Below are 8,243 nucleotides of genomic sequence, written 5' to 3' on the forward strand. Positions count from 1 at the left end.
GTCGAACAGGATATCTCCGCTCCTCCTGAAATTCTGGTGGTAGGCCAGGTTTGGGTGGAAGGTCAGGTTCAGATGGAAAGCCAGGCTCTGTTTCTCCCATACGTCCACAGTCATGAGAATAGTCCTGGGGGTCATTATTGTTCTTGTTCTTTCGGCATGTCTCTGCTGGGGCATTGGACCGTAGCAGATGATCCCCATGAACATTGACATGGCGATGACCAACTTGGACTTTGTAAGTCAAAGGTCCTCTGTAGTGCAAGATCACACCTGAGTTCCACAGGCACTTGGGGTATCTGAAATCCCGTATCATCACCTTCTCTCCCTCTATCAATTCTCTGACAGTCTTTGAGTGTCTGTCATGAGCTTTCTTCGGCTGTAGCTGGTGCTTTGCCATAGTGTTTGACAAGTCTGGTTTCAACAATGTCAGGAGGGCACGTGGTTGGAGTTTCAGAAACAGTTCAGCTGGTGTACGTTCCGTTACTGTGCGTGGTGTGTTACGGTAAGTAAACAGGAAAAGAGGAAGCCTTTGGTGGGTTGGCACAGACTGAACCTCGAGTCTAGTCCTTCTTAAAGGTTTGCACGGCTCTCTCTGCTGCTCTGTTTGATGCCGGGTGGTGAGGTGGTGACAGGATGTGCCTTACTCCGTTGTTATTGAGAAACATTTCTAAATTGTTCGATGTGAAAGGAGGGCCATTGTCCGAGACGAGCTCCTTGACTAGTCCAAAGGATGCGAACAGGTGTCTGAGAAGATTGATGGTCTTCTCAGCTGTGGTCAGTTGAGTAGGGAACACTTCAATCCACTTGGAATGGACATCGACAAGGAAATGTTGCTTGTCAATCTTGGCGTAATCCACATGGATGCATCCCCATGGTGTTGCAGCCCAGGACCATGGATGAAGAGGTGCAGTAGCAGGCTTATTGCGAACAGCTTCACAGGGTGAAAAGTGGCCTACATGCTGCTGAATGTCCTGATCCAGTCCAGGCTTCGTAAGAAGCATTTCAAGGTCCTGGAGTGGCCTAGCCAGTCTCCAGATCTCAACCCCATAGAAAATCTTTGGAGGGAGTTGAAAGTCCGTGTTGCCCAGCAACAGCCCCAAAACATCACTGCTCTAGAGGAGATCTGCATGGAGGAATGGGCCAAAATACCAGCAACAGTGTGTGAAAACCTTGTGAAGACTTACAGAAAATGTTTGACCTCTGTCATTGCCAACAAAGGGTATATAACAAAGTATTGAGATAAACTTTTGTTATTGACCAAATACATATTTTCCACCATAATTTGCAAATAAATTCATAAAAAATCCTACAATGTGATTTTCTGGATTTTTTTCCCTCATTTTGTCTGTCATAGTTGAAGTGTACCTATGATGAAAATTACAGGCCTCTCTCATCTTTTTAAGTGGGAGAACTTGCACAATTGGTGGCTGACTAAATACATTTTTGCCCCACTGTATCTCCGGGCGAGTGCTTTAATTCGAGTGATCCCTGGATGTCCCTGAATTTGTGAGGTACCACCACCCTTGATCCCCACAGAACATATCCTTGATCAGTAGACAACTGGTCTTTCTTGTCGATGAATGGACTAAGGTTATCGTCGTTTACGAAGGTTGGACAGCTGGCAATGTTAAGTCCAAGCACTGGGTCTTTCCTTGTTTCCTCTGCTATGTCTGAAGCAGATGTGGGCAGTTCGTCAATGAGAGAGATTTGGAAGACTGCTCTATCATTTTCACTGTCTGTCACTTTTGCATGTTAGTCTTTATAGTGCATTACTATTTGCATGATCACTGGATCATCTGTACTCGATCTCGTAGTCGTACGCTAGCAATATCAGAGCCCAACGTTGCATTCGAAGTGCAGCCAGGGTTGGTATGGCTGATTTTGGTCCAAGGATGGCCAACAGAGGCTTGTGATCTGTCAGCAGTTGGAACTTCCTTCCGTAGAGGTATCTGTGTAACTTATTCTCAAATTATTCTCACTTGGTGACAGAGTCCGTGATGCAAATGCGATAAGGTGTTCTTAATCTGATGGTAGAACATGTGAGATGACGGCTCTTACTTCGTATGGAGATGCATCACACGCAAGTCTCAGCTTCATCTCTGTGTCGTAGTGGTAAAGCCACTTGCTATTTAGCAGATGCTGTTTCTGAGTCTTGAATGCTTCTTGGCATTGTGGAGACCAATTCCACTTTGTATTGGCCTGCAAATTGGTGAATGCCATTACGTAAATGCGGACAAGTTTGCCACAAACTTTCTGTAATAGTTCAGGAGCAAGGTGCTCTTCAATGGTTGGTGCTGACAAGGATGTTGTCCATGAAGCACACACCATTGTCTATCCATCCAAGATCTGATCCACATGTTGGAATATCGCTGGAGCTGTCGAGATCCCATACGCCAAGCTATTGAATCTGAATAGCCCCTTGTGTGTATTGATGGTCAGATACTGTTCTGACTCCGGATCCAGCTTCAGTTGTTGTTAAGTGAAAGACAGGTCCAGCTTACTGAAAACCTTCCCTCAAGCCAGAGTGGCAAACAGATCTTCAGCGTTTGGTGGTGGATTTTCCTCTGGTAGTATGCAGCGATTTACTGCAACCTTGAAGTTTCCTCACATTCTGACGGTCTTGTCTTTCTTTGGGACTACAGCTATCGGAGCGGCCCAGTCGATACTCTCCACTTTCGTGATGATGTTATTCTTCACTTTGCTAGCTGACAACTTTACGGTTTTTACTTTTTACTTTTTAATTACCGTTTATATTTTTAGTTTTTCCCTCATTCAACTTTTTCACTCCGGACGCTTTATCTGGACATGGTTCGTCAGCACCTTCAACAGCCGAAGCTAAGTAGTAACATTAACATGATGCCTTCTAATTGCAGTCGCTGTACTTATAATATATAGGAGAACGATCGCCTTACGGCGAGGATAGCTGTGCTGCAAGCCCAGCTTCAGACGCAATCGTTAGGCAAGGGTAATTTCAGTGTAGGAAAGGATGAAACAGCGTCTGTGCCACCAGTAAGTACAGATAGTAGTATAAATCCCCCCGCACAGTCCCCGCAGCCGGACAACTTTCTCATGGCTTCTGGATGGAAATACTGTAGGAATGCTCAACTGGTGTCGCTCATTCAGCCGACAGAAATGTTCAACCGGTTTTCCCCATTAATAAGTAGCGAGTCGGAGTCTGAGGCCGAGTCTTCTCTTGTCTCTACTCCTCCCGTTACGGGGTCTGAGACGCCGAAGCTTCCCACCATTAGCTCTGACAAATTGAAAACCCTAGTCATTGGCGACTCCATTACCCGCAGTATTAGACTTAAAACGAATCACCCAGCGATCATACACTGTTTACCAGGGGGCAGGGTTACCGACGTTAAGGCTAATCTGAAGATGGTGCTGGCTAAAGCTAAAACTGGCGAGTGTAGAGAATATAGAGATATTGTTATCCACGTCGGCACCAACGATGTTAGGATGAAACAGTCAGAGGTCACCAAGCGCAACATAGCTTCAGCGTGTAAATCAGCTAGAAAGATGTGTCGGCATCGAGTAATTGTCTCTGGCCCCCTCCCAGTTAGGGGGAGTGATGAGCTCTACAGCAGAGTCTCACAACTCAATCGCTGGTTGAAAACTGTTTTCTGCCCCTCCCAAAAGATAGAATTTGTAGATAATTGGCCCTCTTTCTGGGACTCACCCACAAACAGGACCAAGCCTGGCCTGCTGAGGAGTGACGGACTCCATCCTAGCTGGAGGGGTGCTCTCATCTTATCTACCAACATAGACAGGGCTCTAACTCTTCTAGCTCCACAATGAAATAGGGTGCAGGCCAGGCAGCAGGCTGTTAGCCAACCTGCCAGCTTAGTGGAGTCTGCCACTAGCATAGTCAGTGTAGTCAGCTCAGCTATCCCCATTGAGACTGTGTCTGTGCCTCGACCTAGGTTGGGCAAAACTAAACATGGCGGTGTTCGCCTTAGCAATCTCACTAGGATAAAGACCTCCATTCCTGCCATTATTGAAAGAGATCGTGATACCTCACATCTCAAAATAGGGTTACTTAATGTTAGATCCCTCACTTCAAAGGCAGTTATAGTCAATGAACTAATCACTGATCATAATCTTGATGTGATTGGCCTGACTGAAACATGGCTTATGCCTGATGAATTTACTGTGTTAAATGAGGCCTCACCTCCTGGTTACACTAGTGACCATATCCCCCGTGCATCCCGCAAAGACGGAGGTGTTGCTAACATTTACGATAGCAAATTTCAATTTACAAAAAAAAAAATGACGTTTTCGTCTTTTGAGCTTCTAGTCATGAAATCTATGCAGCCTACTCAATCACTTTTTATAGCTACTGTTTACAGGCCTCCTGGGCCATACACAGCGTTCCTCACTGAGTTCCCTGAATTCCTATCGGACCTTGTAGTCATAGCAGATAATATTCTAATTTTTGGTGATTTTAATATTCATATGGAAAAGTCCATAGACCCACTCCAAAAGGCTTTTGGAGCCATCATCGACTCAGTGGGTTTTGTCCAACATGTCTCTGGACCTACTCACTGCCACAGTCATACTCTGGACCTAGTTTTGTCCCATGGAATAAATGTTGTGGATCTTAACTACTTCATCACCCTCCCGGATCCGGGATCCTCCTCATCAAAAAAGCTGACTAGCATAGCCTAGCCTAACGGGACAGGGATATCATATAATATAATTTTCATGAAATCACAAGTCCAATACAGCAAATGAAAGATAAACATCTTGTGAATCCAGCCATCATTTCCGATTTTTAAAATGTTTTACAGCGAAAACACAATATGTATTTCTATTAGCTAACCACAATAGCCAAACACACAACCGCATATTTTCACCATGTTTCCACCGCATAGGTAGCTTTCATAAAACCGACAAAATAGAGATAAAATGAATCACTAACCTTGAACAAGTTCATCAGATGACAGTCTTATAACATGTTATACAATACATTTATATTTTGTTCGAAAATGTGCATATTTGAGGTATAAATCATAGTTTTACATTGCAGCCACCATCAAAAATAGCACCAAAGCAGCCAGAATAATTACAGAGAGCAACGTGAAATATATAAATATTCATCATAAAACATTTATGAAAAATACATGGTGTACAGCAAATGAAAGATAAACATCTTGTGAATCCAGCCAATATTTCCGATTTTTTAAGTGTTTTACAGCGAAAACACAATATAGAATTATATTAGCTTACCACAATAGCCAAACACACAACGGCATTTATTCACCGCAAAGGTAGCTTTCGCAAAAACCAGCAATAGATATAAAATTAATCACTAACCTTTGGACAACTTCATCAGATGACAGTCTTATAACATCATGTTATACAATACATTTATGTTTTGTTCGAAAATGTGCATATTTAGAGCTGCAAATCGTGGTTATACATTGTGAATACGTAGCAACATTTCTCCAGAATGTCCGGAGATATTTGGACACTCACCTAATCTGACCAAAGAACTCATCATAAACTTTACATAAAAATACTTGTTGTATGGCAAATGAAAGATACACTGGTTCTTAATGAAACCGCTGTGTTAGATTTTTAAAAATAACTTTACCACAACATACAGCTTGGGTTATTGTGAGACAGCGCTCACCAACACGGCGGAGAATAGGCATCAACATATTACACAGAAATACGAAATACCATCATAAATGTTTTCTTACTTTTGCTGAGCTTCCATCAGAATGTTGTACAAGGAGTCCTATTTCCAGAATAAATCGTTGTTTGGTTTTAGAATGTCCATTTCTTCTGTCGAATTCGCGCCACAATGTTAGCCAAGGTTGCTAACATTCCCATCCTCTCTTGGCGCAAAGAACGGAAAACTCCAAAAGTCCCAATAAACGTTGAATAAACTGATAAAACTCTGTTGAAAAAAACGACTTTATGATGTTTTTATCATATGTATCAAATAAAATCAGAGCCGGAGATATTCGCCGTGTATACCGAACGCTTTTCAGAAGACAATGCCGAGCTCCCCCGCGCGCCGTCGAAGACAAAGAAAATACCGGACCTGTCACTCCAAAAGCTCTTATTCGACCTCAGATCAAGCTAGACACCCCATTCCACCTTCCACTGCCTGTTGACATCTCGTGGAAGGCGTATGAAGTGCATACATATCGATAAATAAAAGCCAGTTGAATAGGCAGGCCCTGAAACAGAGCCTCGTTTTCAGATTTTTCACTTCCTGTATGGAAGTTTGCTGCCAAATGAGTTCTGTTTTACTCACAGATATAATTCAAACAGTTTTAGAAACTTCAGAGTGTTTTCTATCCAATAGTAATAATAATATGCATATTGTATGATCTAGAATAGAGTACGAGGCCGTTTAATTTGAGCACGATTTTTTCCAAAGTGAAAACAGCGCACCCCTATTGACAAGAAGTTTTAACCACCTAACTGAGGAACTCAATTTAACCTTGCGCAATACCCTAGATGCAGTTGCACCCCTAAAAACTAAAAACATTTGTCATAAGAAACTAGCTCCCTGGTATACAGAAAATACCCGAGCTCTGAAGCAAGCTTCCAGAAAATTGGAACGGAACTGGAAGTATTCCGACTAGCTTGGAAAGACAGTACCGTGCAGTATCGAAGAGCCCTCACTGCTGCTCGATCATCCTACTTTTCCAACTTAATTGAGGAAAATAAGAACAATCCAAAATTTCTTTTTGATACTGTTGCAAAGCTAACTAAAAAGCAGCATTCCCCAAGTGAGGATGGCTTTCACTTCAGCAGTAATAAATTCATGAACTTCTTTGAGGAAAAGATCATGATCATTAGAAAGCAAATTCGGACTCCTCTTTAAATCTGCGTATTCCTCCAAAGCTTAGCTGTCCTGAGTCTGCACAACTCTGCCAGGACCTAGGATCAAGAGAGACACTTAAGTGTTTTAGTACTATATCTCTTGACACAATGATGAAAATAATCATGGCCTCTAAACCTTCAAGCTGCATACTGGATCCTATTCCAACTAAACTACTGAAAGAGCTGCTTCATGTGCTTGGCCCTCCTATGTTGAACATAATAAACGGCTCTCTATCCACCGGATGTGTACCAAACTCACTAAAAGTGGCAGTAATAAAGCCTCTCTTGAAAAAGCCAAACCTTGACCCGGAAAATATAAAAAACTATCGGCCTATATCGAATCTTCCATTCCTCTCAAAAAAAATTGAAAAAGCTGTTGCGCAGCAACTCACTGCCTTCCTGAAGACAAACAATGTATACGAAATGCTTCAGTCTGGTTTTAGACCCCATCATAGCACTGAGACTGCACTTGTGAAGGTGGTAAATTACCTTTTAATGGCGTCAGACCGAGGCTCTGCATCTGTCCTCGTGCTACTAGACCTTAGTGCTGCCTTTGATACCATCGATCACCACATTCTTTTGGAGAGACTGGAAACCCAAATTGGTCTACACGGACAAGTTCTGGCCTGGTTTAGATCTTATCTGTCGGAAAGATATCAGTTTGTCTCTGTTAATGGTTTGTCCTCTGACACATCAACTGTACATTTCGGTGTTCCTCAAGGTTCCGTTTTAGGACCACTATTGTTTTCACTATATATTTTACCTCTTGGGGATGTCATTCGAAAACATAATGTTAACTTTCACTGCTATGCGGATGACACACAGCTGTACATTTCAATAAAACATGGTGAAGCCCCAAAATTGCCCTCGCTAGAAGCCTGTGTTTCAGACATAAGGAAGTGGATGGCTGAAAACGTTCTACTTTTAAACTCGGACAAAACAGAGATGCTTGTTCTAGGTCCCAAGAAACAAAGAGATATTCTGTTAAATCTGACAATTAATCTTGATGGTTGTAAAGTTGTCTCAAATAAAACTGTGAAGGACCTCGGCGTTACTCTGGACCCTGATCTCTCTTTTGACGAACATATCAAGACTGTTTCAAGGACAGCTTTTTTCCATCTACGTAACATTGCAAAAATCTGAAATTTTCTAGGTTAGACTACTGCAATGCTCTACTTTCTGGCTACCCAGATAAAGCACTAAATAAACTTCAGTTAGTGCTAAATACGGCTGCTAGAATCCTGACTAGAACCAGGAAATTTGATCATATTACTCCAGTTCTAGCTTCCCTACACTGGCTACCTGTTAAGGCAAGGGCTGATTTCAAAGTTTTACTGTTAACCTATAAAGCGTTACATGGGCTTGCTCCTACCTATCTTTCCGAGTTGGTCCTGCCGTACATA

This window comes from Salvelinus alpinus, chromosome 1, assembly GCF_045679555.1.
Source record: "Salvelinus alpinus chromosome 1, SLU_Salpinus.1, whole genome shotgun sequence".
In the NCBI taxonomy this organism is placed as follows: domain Eukaryota; kingdom Metazoa; phylum Chordata; class Actinopteri; order Salmoniformes; family Salmonidae; genus Salvelinus; species Salvelinus alpinus.